The following is a 17,400-nucleotide window of genomic DNA, read 5'->3' on the forward strand; positions in this document are numbered from 1 at the left end:
AGCATCATGTGAATATAACCCAGTGTGTTGTGACAGTAGCATGTTTTCCTGCACGTAAACTGATTGATTTGGTATAAGAACAAGAAACTACAATACAGTCTTACTTTGTGAGGCTCCTGCTAACCAGAGGACAGCATTCTTAATAGACTAAGGATCTGCCACATTGGACAGTATATCAGCTGAAAACCTGGTACTGCTTATAATGAATTGCACAAAGATTTAGATCTTTTTACAAAACAGCTCTCCACACTCTTAAAATATACATCATTTTTGGTTCTATAATAAAATTCACTATAACCAAAATTTCTACTGGAAAAATTCTTGTGCAAATAATTTATCATTAGTGTTATGGAAATGAAAGCTCTATAGTACAGAATAGTGCTATCAAGTATGGTACCAACAAACCACATAGACCTATTAGCACTTGAAATTAGTTGCATTTGTGATGTGCTGTGAGTTTAAAATATCTTCCAGGTTTTGAAGAGTTAATATAAAAAAAAGTAAAATATCTCAATAATTTTTATATTGATTACATTTTAAATGATAGTATTTACAGTATATTATGTTAAATATTAAACTTTTAATGGGGCTACTAGCAAATTTTAAATTATGTCTATAGCTTACAATATAGTACTACTGGGCAGTAGTGTTCTGTACCAGCCTCCTTACCCGAATTTACAATAGAGAAATTAATACCTTTGCAAGGTTTTTAGGGTTTGGGCAAAAATATTTCTTCATTTGGAATTATGAAAGGATATGCGGATATCTTTTGGCATATGATTTACTATACTGCTGCCAAGATAAATGCTTTTCTCATTTTGCTTTTTTGTCCTCTAGATTCAAACATTTTTATAGTGTGGGGGAGGGGCTGTTCTATTTTTCCTGAAATAAAGAGTAATGTGTATGTATTATAATATGAGACATCTCTGTATGTGTCCAGCCTCTTGTTTCTTTATTGTCCTAAAAAGTTGATGTCCCCTGTCACATTGACCCACATCTGTGAACAAAGTCATGGTGGCGTTTTTGTTTTTCCTTTTGTTAAAGACAGAATTTAATGAACCACCCAGATGCCATCTATAATCTGCAGAACAGTGATGAATATTAATAGGATTTTGTCCTATATTTCCTAAAATGTTAATCCTCTGTATCTGTAAAATCCATTTGAGCACATAAGAATATATGGATAATCTGTTTTTTTAAAGTTTCTTTCTGACCTCACTGCTAAAGATGAAAACAAAATGTGTGTATTAAGGGACAGTATCTTTTCCCTGCCCCAGGTGTTTAACCATTTTCTTTTTGCTACTCTCTTAGCAAAATAGTTTTTGGGGGGAATCCTGTGTTAGTTGTGGTATTAAAATAATTGATGGGAATAATACTGGGTTAAGTGGAAGAATATTTGGGGGGATTATTTTGTTTGGGATCCTTCCCTGAAATAAGAGAGTGACTCTACTACAGCCTTTGCAAGCCAAGAGATGCCAGTCATTTCTTTCCTGTAGCCACTTTGCATGTTGTTTTGGGCTTATTTGTCATTCTAATGAACTACCACACCTATGTAGGATTTTGCCTTTGGGGATGGGTGGAACAATTTGAGATGCATCATAGACAAACATTTTTAACACTAATTTGATTTAGTTTATTGATATCCCATCTGTTAAGTTGGGATAATATTTTTATCTTATTTTTCTCCCTGTCAATCATTTTATGTCATGTACTAATAACATCACTAGGGTGAAATACTCATTCTGGGCTCTGAGACAGCCCACAGCTAGGCTTAAAGATGGCTCTGAGATCAATAGCTGGGGGAAAACACAGCAATTTCACATTAACTCTGTTATCCCACCAGACTTAGCCTTTTTTCTCTCTCTTCCTGTCTGTAGTGGTAAACCACTCTTAAATAATCTGTCCCTAGCCACATTCTAACCAACTAGTACAGCCGGTAGCAAAAGTGTTGACAGCAGCAATATTTTTACTCCCCAGATTGGCAACCAGAAGGAAAGACTCCAGCTGCATCTTCCCTTACTCTACTGTTTTACATACCCAATAAATATTTATTATACTATATCCTAGTCATAAATGAAACACCAAATACTGACAGGTTTCCCGTCTAGTCATAAGGTGACTGGGCAAGCAGAATTTTAGCAGTTACATATTTATAGGTAAAATGACTACAGCATTCTGACTTGTGGACAGTTTTCAAATGACAACAGCAGGAACAACCCCACCCCCCGCCATTGACTCATTTAGGACCCAGAGTGCTTCTAAGTGAGACCCTTCCAGAGACCTAGTTCTCTAGGGAGTTGTACAGGCATCCCCAAATTTAAATAGTTACATCTGCAGTGAGGATGGACAGGTACTACTGGAATCAGATAGATTCTAAGCAGGCAAAATGATAGGGGGATTTGGGTGGTAGTGGTTTCTACCAAACAGAAAATGGTCTTCCTAAAAATGAGTCATTTTTAGCAGAGAATGGGTTTCAAGTGTTGGTGAAGATCTGTTTTCTCCAATGTTTTCATCATTACCAGAAACTTTTACTAATCATTCTTATTGAAGATGGTCTTTTATTGGGTAATATTTTTGATACGAGCATGGTGCCCAGAGTGAGGGAGAGGCCACAGGAAACACTTGTGGCAGCGTGCGCACCTGATGACAGATTTCCCCACCCCGAGTCCCAGATGAATAGGAGGCCTGGCAAAAAGTATGCGTGAGGCTAGTGAGAATGATCTTGCACCCCCTTCCAGTCTCTGAGTAAAGGTGGGACCAGGGGACACAGTGGCACATGTACCATAAAGGTCAACATGGCAGTAGGGGGAGGTGTTGGTCAGTCTAGCCTGGGAAAGGGACCAGATTGGCTGGGGAGACTGGACGCTCCCTGAGTATGCAGTAGTTAGGATGGGGAGATTTAAACCAAAGGAAGGGAGAAGCATGTGCTTCTCTGGGATCCACGACAGGGACATGGGGGCTGGAGCTTTGTGGGACCGGCCTCATGCCAGCATGACAGAGCCTCTGCGTGGCCAACTGCAGTGGTTGAAAGCGGCTGCAAGCTCTGTGTGGGAAGCGGCAGGGGCATAGCAGTGCTGGTCCCACACACAGACTTCAGGAAGGAGAGGGAAGCTGGACAGTGGCAGGGAACGAAGCTGAGCTTCTTGGATGGTCCTGCTGCAGCTGCCTGCAGTTTCCAAGGGATGGTATGGGAGAAGGAATTTGGTGCAGCCTTACTCTGAGGCAGAAACCCGTCATTCTTCCAGACTGTGCAGTTTTTTAATAAAAGATCTATTTCCTTTTTCAACAAACCTCTGCCTCCGGAATTTGCCTATGGGTGGGGGCAGGCTGACAAACCCCACTTTCTGTTCAGTAACATTTTCAATATATGAGGTCTGTCCAGAAGGTATACAGTCATATACTATGAAAAATAGAGACATATATTTAAGAAGATAAAAGATACAAGAAACATTGTACATAGGACAATGATACCTCAGTCTCCTTCAAAGCAGGAGACAGTTCTCCCAGTCGCCATTAGCTGCCCTGTTGTATTTTCCTGAATCTCATCAACTGTCTAAAATATCTTCCCTTTCAAAGGTGATTTTAGTTTTGGGAAAAGCCAGAAGTTGCAGGGCAGTAAATCTGGGCTGTATGGAGACTGAGTCACGTGGATGATTTGATGTTTCACCCGAAACCCTGCATCAGACTTGATGCATGAGCAGGCATGTTGTGATGAAGCTGCCAATCACCAGCTGCCCATAGCTGTGGCCTTCTGAATCATTCATATAGATTCCATGGAGAAATGTTTACCTTAATGCAAAATTTGATGCAGATTCTTTGCTCTTCTCACTCAGTCATTTTGAATGCAATGACCATACAGTACACATCCTCACTTAACAGTGTTTACTGTCCCCGCTGACTAGTACAGTGAAGTCGTCATTGTTTATGCATGGGCATTCCAGTCCACTGTGCTTGGCTGCCAGGTTACATCAATGTCGCACAAACCATATATTAACAATGGCTGGACTTTATACGGACAGAGCTGGTATATATTGTTTTAATTTACATTCGGTTTTTTGGGGTTTTTTTTTTTTGCTGATTGGAATGGCATGCATTGCAGGCTTGTGGCAGACACAGGAATCACCAAATAAGCTGTCCAGCCAAAGCCCAAGAACCCTGTGATACTAAGTCATTTTTTAAATTTATTTTTTATTCTTATTTTTTTTGTGTGTGTGTGCTCTGGCTTGTATCTTTTACCTGGTGAACAATAAGCCCTTTATTACCTGGGGAAATTTAGCCCTTTCCTATTTTGGTATGGGCATAATCTTCATTCAGCAGTTAAGTCCAAATATAATGTAAAAACCAGATCCATTATCTCTTACTGTGTATGAAGACAATTTTGTGGGATTTGTTGATACCAGATATTGTTATTTACATTTGCATGATGTTAATGAAAAAGTAGTGCCCTTTATGAGCATAAATATTTACTATTTAGTATCTCAGAAGCTGCTTTTTTGATGTTATTTTATACTGTTTGGTCTTGGTCAGCTTTGTATTACTTGTATGTTCTCTCTTTACTTAGAAGAAATTTGTAATATAAAAGCTGCCCCTACAGTCAAATGAAATACATGGTTTATTAACATGTGTTTGTTAGTCTATCTGATAATTAAATACATGGCCATGTACTGAAAAGTATAGTGTGTGTGTGTGTGTGTGTGTGTGTGTGTGTGTGTGTGTTTATTGTATCACTAGTAATTTGGATTCCTTATGTCTCTTCTGCTGGCAATTACCAGTTGCTAAGTGTGGATGTGTTGTATCAGTCTGTGACCAATTAGGAGAGAAATACCACACAGTGATTTGAACAGGATATTAAACCTAAAGGATTATTAAACTCTAATAAAAGAGTATCCGATATATATATATATTTCACCCTGGGACTGAGGAAGAATTCCCATGGAAGGACTAACTTGGATAGGAGGCCAGGCTCCTTGGAGAAGTGATAGTTGCAGCCCGCTGCATGGCAGAGGTTCACTGATGTCCTAGGGTGGGGCTGGTCTAGTCACTGGCAGCAGGAAGCAACCCTCTGGAGTGTAGGTGGTGGCCTGATGAGCCTAGGCCCAGACTGTGTGCTTGCAGAGTGAGTCAAGGTGCCAGTGCAGGCAGGAGACCTAGAGGATGTGTTGTCCCTGCCAGGGTGCTTGTGGCAGGTTTTTACCAGGCCAGACCACAGCTGCAAGGAACCACATGTTCTGAGACCCCTGAGCCGTCAAATCCACAATGGAGACTGACTGTGTAGTAGCCCCACAGGAGAGCCCCTTCCTCCTACAGTGTTCCTCAGGCAGCCTCAACTGAGAAAGCTTAAAACCATGCTCACTGTCAGGGAGAGATGCTTAGAGGAGTTCTGAACATGTGTTAGGGGGTAAGTATGGAGCTAAGACAGCATAAATTGATAACTGGCATGTGTCATGAAAGGATTCTCTTAGTAACTTCTCATGTGGAATTAGCCATGCTCATAGAGAGCAAAAAGGTTATCAGTGTTTTGTGAAGTATAGGTAATTTAAATGAAACTTCACTTTACAAACAATACGGATGCCTTGCTTTGAAGTATTCAAACTTCATGGTGAGAGTTAGCAAATCAGCTAAGTAAGTTGGTGCATGTCCTGTCAAAAATCTAAATGTCACAGGAATATGCAAAGCTTGTTCTTGTCATCTTTGTGGTTCTCAGTTTTATAAAGGTGTTGAAATTTTATTTAAAGGAAGCATGATGCAAAAATATATATTTAAAGCTTCTAGAAATGAATCCATGTTCTCAGTTATTCAAAGGCTATACACCAAACTATTTTTAGAGCATCAGTTTTAGCCTAGCAGTAAATTTATCTTTAATTCTAAAACAATACCAAGAACCCAATACTTTCTTAAATTATATTTTATTGATTATGCTATTATAGTTGTCCCAATGTTCCCCCCTTTGCTTTCCTCATCTCAGCACCTCCCACACCCTGGTAATTTCCACACCATTGTTCATGTCCATGTGTCATGTGTATAAGTTCTTTGGCTACTCCATTTCCTATACTGTATGGTACATCCCCATGGCTACTCTGTAACTACCTATTTGTACTTCTTAATCCCTTTACCTCTTCCCTTACCAGATATGGTACCCCATTCCCCACACCACCCCCCCGCCCCCAGCTGACAACCATCAAAATGCTCTTCATATGCATGATTCTGTCTCTGTTCTTGTTTGCTTAGTTTGTTTTTTAAATTCAGTCGTTGATAGATTTGTATTTTTGCCACTTTACTGTTCATAGTTTTGCTCTTCTTTTTCTTAAATCGGTCCCTTTAACATTTCATATAATAATGGTTTGGTGATGATGAACTCTTTTTATTTTTTCTTGTCTTCCATTCTAAATGATAGTTTTGCTGGGTAGAGCAATCTTGGCTGTAGGTCTTTCAAGACTTTGAATATTTCTTGCCAATCCCTTCTAGCCTGCAAGGTTTCTTTTGAGAAATCAGCTGACATTCTTAAGGGGACTGCCCTGCAGGTAACTAACTTCTTTTCTCTTGCTGCTTTAAGACTCTCTGTCTTTAAACTTTGGCATTTTAATTATGATGTGTCTTGGAGTGGGCCTTTTTGCATCCATCTTGTTTGGGACTCTGTGCTTCCTAGACTTGCATGTCTATTTCCTTCACCAAATTAGGGAAGTTTTGTTTCATTTTTTTTTCCAAATAGATTTCCAATTTCTTGCTATTTCTCTTCTCCTTCTGGCACCCTTATGATGCAGATGTTAGACTTTTGAAGTTGTCCCAGAGGCTGCTAATTCTATCCTTTTTTTTTTAATTCTTTTTTTTTCCTCTTTGTTCTGATTGGTTGTCTTTGCTTCCCTATGTTCCAAATCATTGATTTGATTTTTGGCTTTGCCCACTCTACTGTTGTTTTCCTGTAAACTGTTATTTTAATTAGTGTATCCTTCATTTCTGACCGGGTCTGTTTTATGCTGCTGAGGTCCTCTCTAAATTCCCTGAGCATCGTTATAACCAGTATTTTGAACGCTGCATCTCATAGATTGCTCATCTCTAGTTCATTTAGCTCTTTTTCTGGAGTTTTGTTCTGTTCTTTCATTTGGGCCATGTTTCTTTGTCTCCTCATTTTGGCAGCCTGCCTGTGTTTGTTTCTGTGTGTTAGGTAGAGCTGCTGTGATTCCATGTCTTGGTAGTGTCACCCAATGTAGTATGTGTCCTGTAAGGTCCAGTGTGACAGCTGCCCGTATCACCCCAGCAGGGTACTCAAGGTGCACACTTCATGTGGCCTGAGTACACCCTCCTCTTGTAGCTGAGCCTTGGTTGCTGTTGGCAGATCAATGGGAGGGATTTACCCAGGCCAGCCAGCTGCAAGGACTGGCTGTGACCACTCACCACCAACCTTTGCTCTCCATGGAGGATCAGCTGTACAGCGGCAGGATGGCAGTGCTCCAATATGGTCTCTAGCTGTCCACTGGGTGTGCAGTCTCTGGCGTTTCCTGGGTATGCAGGCCAAGGTCAGTCCCAACTTGTGTTCTGCCCAAGGCCATACTGCCTGAGCTATAAAGTAATCTGAGATAGCTGCTACTCGTGCTGGGCTTGGGGATTCCCAGGTGAAGCCTGTCTGTGGAATCTAGGTTGGCTACTGCTAGTGCCAGGCATGGGGCCACTTAGCAAGCAGTACAGAGCCTGGGGTTTACTGAGGCCAGCTGTTGCTTGTTTGGTAAGATTTGGGAAGTTGTGAAGCATGAGCCAAGACTAGTTATTCATAAGGAAAAGTCACGATTAACAGTGTGGGCGGGCCCATAAGTTGGGTGGGTCGTAGTCTCAGGGGATCTCCAGGGCAGGGCAAACAGTGTTAGCCAGGTTGATGGAGTTTCAGATATGGTACTCACCTGCCACTTGTGAGGCTCTGTGTAGGGAGGGCTCAGAAAAGGGACAATGACCTCTTTCTGCCTTTCTGTCTAGTAAAAGCTGTCCTCCAGCTAGTGCCTTGATGCCAGACACTTCAGTTCTTCCCTGTATGCCACAGGTGTCTTTCAAGCTGCTATCCCAATGTAGGAGCTCACAGGGAGTGAGTCTAAGTCCATGTGTGGGTTGTTCAAGAGGAACTGCTTGGGACTCCAGAAGTTTCTTCCACCAACTTAATCCCTGGTGGGTTTACCAGCCAGAAGTTATCTTCCTGGCCCAAGAACCTTAGGCTGGTGAGACTGGTGTGGGGCTGGGACTCCTTGCTCTTGAGATATCTCTCCCAAATTTTTATCTACCATATGTGTATGTGAGACCAGCCTGTTCTGCATCTCCACCCTTCCTACCAGTCTGAATGGATGTGGTTTCTTTAATTTCATAGTTATCAGACTTCTATTCCACTCAATTTCTGACAGTTTTGAGTAATGGTGTTTCTACATTTTAGTTGTAATTCTGATGTCGTTTTGTGACGAGGCGAGCCATGTTTACCTCTGCCACCATCTTGACTGGAAGTCCCCAATATTATAAAGTGCTCAGCTATTAGCTCTTTATCTTTTTTTAAAAAATAGAAATTTAAAAAAAATCTCAGTAAAGTTTGACCTATTCACTCACCCCAAAAGATCTTATCTCTAATGGAAAACAAGGCAAAAGGTTATTAGGAATCAGCAAGTCCCAAATACAATTAAACCCAATGATTCCGTGCATTCCCAGACTCGCAGTCAATGGAGGCTAGTGATTATTAAGTGGGTGGGTAGATGGAGAGATAGATGATCCTGCCAGATAGCCTTCCTTTATTAACTTTGAAGTGAGCCTGACGTGAAAGAAAAATTAATTTTACTGAAAAAGTAATTAGCTTCAAAAGGTGGCTCGTCCAGGACACTTCCACACCCTCTCGTCTTGCTGCTGGAATGCTGGGTTTGCCCATTTTCTTTTCTGATATTCTCATAAGTAATTGAGGGTTTTGTGTGAATTTAAGACAGGTTTACAAAGTCAAGAGTAACATATTCAGAGCACCAGCATCATTCTGAACATGGTTGAGAATATAAAAATAACTTCCGGTCTGGTTCTTTCACGGGAGTTTACAGTGTTGATGTCATGGAGGTGCCTCTGTCACCAAACCCACATATAGAAAAGGTTTCTGTGGTAGTGAGGACCTGCATAGAGAGCCTCTGCACCCTTTTAATTTTTAGGTGCCATGGCATGGATTTTATAGGTGTCTGTAAATCAGTAGTAACATTGGTGTCAGTTCTGGGAATTAATTACCCTTATTTCACAAGCCCAGGCTTTGTCACCTGTTAACAGGTACGCCAGAGAGGTTTTGGTCTATACGTTATTTTACAAAAGTATTAGTTCACTAAACATTCTAATTTCTCCAAGAGCCCAACGGAAGCGCCACTGCTAGCTTGTAACGAAAGGAGACAAAGATCAGATACTCATTTTATGATGTAACTACCTACTTTTTTAGTTTGATTAATATTCTTTTATATACATAATTTTTTTTAAAGCAAAATAACCCCCTTAATTAGTATAGTCAGTTTAGTTACTAGTGTAACCATGGGGTTGTTTCTCTGTTCAAGGAAAAAATCCGGGTCTTCCTGGGCTCCATATTAATTTTAGCTCCAAAGACAAAACTGCAAATTGCTTTTAGAAACCTGACGAGAGTCCTGCCAGTTTAGCAGTAACTAGATAGAGCCCTCAATACAAGCTAACTGCTGTTCAGCATTTTTCTTGGGTAGAGCAAGTGGGTGGATGATAAAAACAGCATGTTCTCTTGTCTTACAATAACCTTGATTGTAGTCAAAGTTCTTTGTCTAACAAGAGCTTTGGTTATATTCAAAGCTGTCAGAAAATGACTGTATAAATATTGAATGTAAGATTTAGAAGCTTTCATTTTTATTTGTGAGTGTGTGTACACAGACATACATATATCTTAACAGCGACTTGTCCCAATTTCTAATTTTACCAAATCTCAGTTTTAAAAAAAAGGGAGAGGCAAGGACTGTCTTTAAACAGAATGTTCTTCCAGTTATGCCATGTAAGTCTTGGCCTAGCCTATGAAATGTGACCTACAGCAGCCATCAGAAGTAAAATGTAATAATTACAAAGTAAGTAACAAGAAGAATCATGGGGAAAGCATGACAAGTAGAACGGCACAAGTGGTCGGAATGCCTCGGTGTAAATAAGGACACGTGAACAAAGAAGGCGATACTAGCATATTGAAAAAGTAGAATGAACTAATCATTTTTGTAAAAGTTTATCATATGTCTTGAAATCAAGACAATTTAGCAATATAAAGAACTTAAAAAAAAATCAGAAAGGGACAGTACTGGAGAGCAGTATTTCAACCTTTCTGAACCCTTTTAATTTCTCCCATTTGGCATTCTTATTTCAGAGTCAATGTACCATAAATAAATTTACAAGTTGTCAAATTTCAGAATGAGAAGGAACCAAATGTTAGTGACTAGTGAACTCCAGAACTCTAAATGAACTTCTTCTGCTTTGAAACCCAAATCAACGAGCAGAAGCCTCCCAAAATGTATACAAATCTAGGGGAAGAGAAAACACTGCCACAATGTTGTACGAGGATACCCACTTGTTTGTGTGTTAATGGAACTGGGTGCATCTTTCATGAATATGCGGATAGCCAAACAAAATCCAGGTTGCACCACTGCTCATGTGAAAACAGAATAAAAGTAAAATTTAAAAGTATTCAGGTACATCACTTGCTCTTTTAGTTTGAATTTTGCACAGAACAGTAGGGTTGGAATGGAACAAAGGAAAATGACAATGTTCTGTGATTATTATACACACACAAGTTAAAAAAACATGTATTATATGAAACAGGTGAAAATATATATATTTATAGAACAAATCTATATGTCATTTTTTTTGTATATAATCTAAAAAAACATTAAAACGGCCAGGAACCCTTTGATCGCAGGACTTGGGTGGTGGCGACACCTAGAGGCCTGGCAGCTGGAACAAATTACAGAATGGACTTCATGTTGAATTTTACCTGTAAGCACAGCAGTTAGAGACCTGTGAAGTTATCTGTGAAAAGGAAATCTACATTTAAAAAAGAAGTCTTTTTCAGTATGTAGTTACATCCGTTCAATTGGAAATGAAGGCCCAAGGAAGGGGAACCTTTGAAGTATTTTTTTAGAAAGTTATCTAAGTGGGTCAGGAAATCTGGGTCCTCAATGGAGGTAGGTGATTCTGTTTTGTAGGGGTGCGGGGGTGAGGGTGGCGTGGTAGGGAGAGTAGGGAGACCTGGTGTAGAGCAAGAGCTGATCACAGGAGGTGTTGTGTTTGAATTTATCTTTTTGCCGTTCTCATTCTCAAGGCGTCCTAGATAATTTTAAAGTAAATTCTAATAGGATGTAATGAAATCTCCCACAGCACCAACCACAGAGATGTGCACCAATAGCATGACTTCGCCTTCTGGCGGCGGAGGGATGTGGTAGGCAGCCTTCCCCAACCCTGACCCAGCTGGGCCTGCAGAACACAGGGGGCTAAACGCCAGTGGATGTGAAAGGTACCTTGACCGGGTGCCAGAGCATCACTTGCAGTTTCCTTTGCAGCTCAAGGAGAAAGAGGAGATAGGAAAAACCCAAGGACAGAGAAAATGAGTCCAGAGACATGTTCTATTCGTGGATTCTGAAAAAAGAACTTTGAGTACCGTATCAGTTTCCTACCAATATATCTTAGTTCAGGAGGTCGGAAGTCCAAAATGAGTCTTGGGCTAAAATCAAGCTTGTTGACAGGGATGCATTCCTTTCTGTTGCCTTTAGGGGAAAATTCCTTTCCTTGCCTCTTCCACCTTTTAGAGTCTGCCTGGCTGCCTTAGCTAAAGGTGGCATTACTTGACCTCTGCTTTCACATCACACCTCCTCTGTCTCTGACACTTTTGTTGTTCTTTCCTCTTAAAAGGTTCCTTGTGATTACATTGGGCCCACCCAGATAATAACTAGGATAGACTTGGCCGTTAAAGATCATTATTAATTCTGTCTGTGAAGTCCCCTTTGCCAATGTAAAGCTACAGACTCACAGATTCAGGGGGTTAGGGGGCGGCATCTTCGGGAGGGCTCTGTGTACCAGAAGCACCCTATCAGTCAACACTGTCAGCCAGGCACAGGGGATACAAGGTCCCTGCTTCTAAATGGCTGAGGACGGGGGTCACACAAATAAATCGGATTTTCAAGCACTACAAATGGTGGTAATTGTAGGAAATGCAGTAAGAAGCCAGCTCAGCCGAGGCAATCAGTTCAGATTTCCTTGTTCAGGTAACATGTGACCTAATTCTGAAAGATCAAGAAGAGTTAACTACGGGAACGAGAAAAGGAGTTTTAAGTAGAGCACATAGCGCATGCAAAAGTACAGAAATGTGTAAAATAGCTCAGCAGTTTCCATGATTAATATGCTGCATTGTCTTGCTGGAAGTAGTGGGAGATGAGCCTGAATCTAATGGCCCAACTGCATCATGAGGTTGTCCTTCCTTACAATAATATCTGTTCTGGGTTTTAAAAAAGCAGAGGTTGATCCGTCACAAAAACATGGCTTCCCAGTGCTGTAGGAAATTATGTTCAACCCTGGCCGAACAGCCAAATGCATTTTAATCTACCTTTTTATTAGTCACATCTAATGATAAAAGAAAAGCAAGCTGTAAAGCTAAAATGAAGATAAGCACTTGATAATCCAATGAAAATATTAAAAGACAATATCTGGAAAAGATATGTATATATTTTTCATAAGACTCAATATAGTTCTGTTCTCTCACCACTGGCTTCATAAAATTTTAGTGAGATTTTCATTAAGAAAAAAAAGATTACCATGGTAAAGACTCAAAGGTGAATTGTTAAGAAATGTGAAACAAATGTGTTGTTATTGAACCATTTCGCACAAAGGGCCTATAACACATGTATTTCTCTGCTATTAGGGAAATTTTATTTGATTTTTATCTTTTGAATATGGACTAATCCCAGCTGGTGCTTATTTTACTGACTGACAAAAGATAGGAGAGATGTGGTAGAAAACTGTGACAGTCTCCAGGTGAAGGTGGAGGGAAGGCTTGGAGTGACTGAGGTGTCACAGGAGTTCCTCAGGCAATGTCAGGAATTGCAGCTGTAATGTTAAGCAGGGTGCATTTAACATTTGGACATGAACCTGGAACTCTTGGTACTCAAAGTGTGGTCTAAGGAGCAGCGGCAAAATCATGTTTAATAAGCTCCCAGGTGATTCAGAGTCAGACTGAGGTTTGAGAAGCACTGCTGTAGATATTAGAAGGCATTAAAGGATTTAAAGCAAGTGTGTCAAAGAATCATATTTGCATTTTCAGAAAATCACAGGGTTAGCAGTGAGAGAAGATGGGGTGTAGGGAAGGGAAGAACAGAGGCTGAGAGAGCAGTTGGAAAGTTAATTCAGAGATGAGAGGGCTTGAACTAGGGCCATGGCCATGGAGATGCCTCATTAGCTGTCGGGGAGAGGGAGGAGTTAAGCGTGACACCCACATTTTCTGGCCTGATTGATGGATGTAGTTAACGAAAATGGGGGAGATGACAAGGCTGCTTGTTTACATTACGTTGGAGGTGCTGGTGAAACACACAGGTGGTTAAATTTTCCATGGGACAATACAGTGGCTGTGATGAGATAATTCAGAAAGTCCTAGAGAACAGGAAACGAAGGACCACGCTGAGAAGTAGGAAAACCAGAGGAAAGTATTGTATGGAAAGCTGAGAGGGAGGAGAGTTGCAAAGGAAGGTCTGGTGAAACAAATACTAGAACACATCCTTTGGACTTGATATTCTGAAGTTTGGAATAAGTTCCTTAATTATTTACATGCAAAAAATATATATGAAGGAATTGCTGAAATTGGGAGATAGCAAATACAGCTGGAATAGGACCATTAAAAGCATATAGGAAGTTACCGAAGAAAAAAATTAAGTTGGGGCAAGCGGGCTCACAGCAGCAGGTGTGATTTTGAAAACTCTCGTGGAAGCAGGCAAGCCACTGGAAAAGGAGAATGCTTCAGCAGAAATCTTATAAAAGACAACTGCAGGATGGGGAGCTCAGAAAATAAAAAGAAAGAAAATGAGAAATAGGGATCAGCGGTGTTAGAAGCTCTGTGAAGATCTTTACAGAAGGAAAACAGAAAGGAAAGTTGGACCTACGTGATAGAGACAGGTGGCTCCCTTTTTTAAACTTTGGTCATTTACAGTGTCTTCAATTTTGTGCTATCTCATTAAGAGCAGGTATATGGAGTTCCTCCTGCCTATTGTCTTATACAACTAATTGCTTCTCAGTGGCTGTTCTTGCTCCACACTGTGTCGGGAGCTCTGCAAGCACTAGGCCTCCTCTCGCCTTTCCACATTACACTCGTAGGTGCATTAGAAACTGGGTGGGCTTCATCAAGTTCTTGTAGTGTCTCAATGCTTCACAGTCCCGGAGCTACTGAGAACGATTCTTTATTACAGTAATTTATTTTTTTAGTGTCTTCAACAATTGTATGCTTCCAGGGATCTGTTCCACTCAGAAAGAAAAGCCCGCAGGAAGGCTTCCTTGCAGGTGAATGACAAAACCTCTCAGACACTTGGGTGACTGGCTTCGTCTAATTTTGCCTTCCTCCATTTTAGAATAACTCACTGAAACTTGATTTGAAGCTATCCTCTTATTCCCATTAGTTTTGTGTTCTCTTATAAAAAGTAATTAAAACTAAAAATGTGAGACTGCTATACTTGGAGGAGTCTTTACTTTTACTCAGTCATTACATACAATAATTTCCCCCTCTAAACAAAACATCATAAATCTGAAAAATTTTTTAAATTGCCTGCTAATTGGTTTAATTCAGTTGTTGGCCCTCCAGGGAGACATCCCGTACATGGTTTTCATTCATGTTACACCATTTGTTTACTGTCATTTCCCCCAGTTTGTATGTCTTCTTCCTGGGGTTGAATCTAGCTTCCATTACCCTTTCTTAAACCTACCTCATTTTCCATACCAGTGCTCCTCACTGGGTGACCTGGTGTCCACTATCAGTTCACAAAACCCACACTTGAGGCCAAATATAGCCCAAGGATAACTTTGGATGGAAGGCCAATGGGACCAACCCGCTTTGTTAAATTCAAGCAGTGACAGAAGAATACTGATTTGAGAAATGAAGTTAACACCGTAGCCATGGCTGCATCTCAGGACTCCAACCATGTTGCCAGGGGTCCCTCCCTCCCGCTTTTTTCCTGCATGTTGTCTAGTTTCATTCCACAGAGAGGGTCTTTCATGCTAAAAGAAAAACAGGTCCAGGTTCTCATGGACCCTATGTCAAATATCCAGAAACTGGCTGGTCTGGATCACATGCCCAGCCTAAAGGAGAGTCTGCCAGAACCTCATGGAGTAGTGAGGGGTAGTTAGCCTCCAAAAAAGTCAGGGGGCTATTGCCACATGACAGAGCGATGCTGATCAGATGAAAATAACAGGTGGTGTCTACTACATCCCAAATAACGACTGAAATTAGCCATTGGCAGATGTTCTGAAAATGATCAGAAGCCACACAAATCAGGGGGCAATAAGTTCTTGTGAAAAGCAGAACTTCATTTAAGGTGGAGTCATGGACATGACAGTGTAAAAGAAGATCATAGCCTAACTGATCATGACATGATATCAGAAGTAATGTGAAACGAAGAGAAGTCTTCGTAGAGAAGGGGAGCCATAGCGCAGGATGCTGTCAGGGAGCCCCTGAAGGGACGGACCCTGACAGGATGATGCAGGTATTGTTTAGCAAATACATTGAGCACCTACTATATTCTAACCCAGCGGCTTTCGAACCTTTTGACCATGAGCCACATTGAGACGTATGTCACATATCAAGACCCAATACATACACACACATGCACACACAAACACATTATATAATTAGAATAAAACTACAATATTTAGTCTTCTAATGTACAGGGTTCTCTGACATTTTTAATTCAGTATATTTCATTTCTAAAGTTCCTGTGTATTAGTTCAGCAGACATTTCATAACAAAGTATCACAGATTGCATGGCTAGAACAATAGAAATTTTCTCACAAGCTAAAATAAAATTTTTTGAAGGCTAAAAGTTTGAGATCAAGATGTCAGCAGGGTTGGTTTCTTCTGAGACCTCTCTTTTTTGCTTGCAGGCATCCATCTTTTCCCTGTATCTTCATGCAGTCTTTTCTCTGTGCATTCCTGTGTCCAAACTGCCACTTACAGGGACACTAGTCATATTGGATTGGGACCCACGCCAGTGGTCCCATCTTAACTTAATCACCTCTTTAACAGCCCTGTCTCCAAATAAGTCACCTTTCGAAGTACTAGGGATTAGGACGTCAACAGGTGAACTTTGGAGGACACAATTCAGTCCATGATATTCTTTTCTCATTTTCACCCAGTAACTTAATTTCACAGCCCACTGTTGTGCTGTGACGTGCAGTTTATACACACTCATCTAGGCAAAGCAGGGAGTACCTTCTGTCAGATAATTCTAGTCTGCTGGATTCCACACTCTGCCTGACTGTGCAGAACCTCCCTGAGGCAGGTCCACAGCCAGCCACCTCAGCGGCTACGCCTGCTGGCCAAGGAACTCTGCCTGAGGCGGGCCGTGACAGCAGTTGGGCCGTCCCCTGGTTCCGCCTCTGGGCTCCTTATTTGTATTCAAAATACTACTTGAAAAGAAAGAACATCAAGTTTGCTGTATTAACCTACATGTTCTTGATTTCCTGCTTTAAAATAAACAGTTCTCTCAGAGCAATTCAGTTTTAAGCAGAGAAGAGGGAGACATTTAATAATCAAGAATAATCATTACCTAAAATGACTTCTCTTTTTCATTTAAATGTATATTCCCTGGACAGTATCTCAACTCAAAATATGTTAGGTTGGTTAGAAAAAAATTGCTTTATGCATAGCCCTCTAATTAGGGTTCAGGAAGTGGTGCTCTCAGCAGACAAGTAAACATATTCTTTTATTTTGACATTGCAATATTGTTGAATTTATGGAGTTGGGAAAAGTACTAGCATAACTATTCACCACTTATTAGTATTCACAGCAGGAACTGACCTAAACTTCATGATTTTTAAAATAACCTTTTAAAGAAACTAGGCATTTAAGCGTGTTTTTTTCCATCTGAAAATTACACAATCATTCTTACCAAGCTAGCAATTTGTCTTTTCATTTGAAGCGTTTGTTTTTTTTTTTAAATTTACTTCTGGAAGAGTTTCCTTCAGCTTTTACAATCTAATTCTATCTGCCTAACCCACACATACAGAGAACAAGCTGGTGGTTGTCAAAGGGGAGAGGATTGGGGGGATGGGTAAAAAAAATTATGCTTACTAGTGAAACAACACTTTTCTCCCTGAATTCAGGAACAAGACAGAGATGAGTTCACCATTATCACTTCTATTCAACATTACTTGAGGTCTAGT

Source organism: Pteronotus mesoamericanus, unplaced genomic scaffold, assembly GCF_021234165.1.
Source record: "Pteronotus mesoamericanus isolate MK-2021 breed Mesoamerican mustached bat unplaced genomic scaffold, CSHL_Meso_final contig_20, whole genome shotgun sequence".
NCBI classification, from domain to species: domain Eukaryota; kingdom Metazoa; phylum Chordata; class Mammalia; order Chiroptera; family Mormoopidae; genus Pteronotus; species Pteronotus mesoamericanus.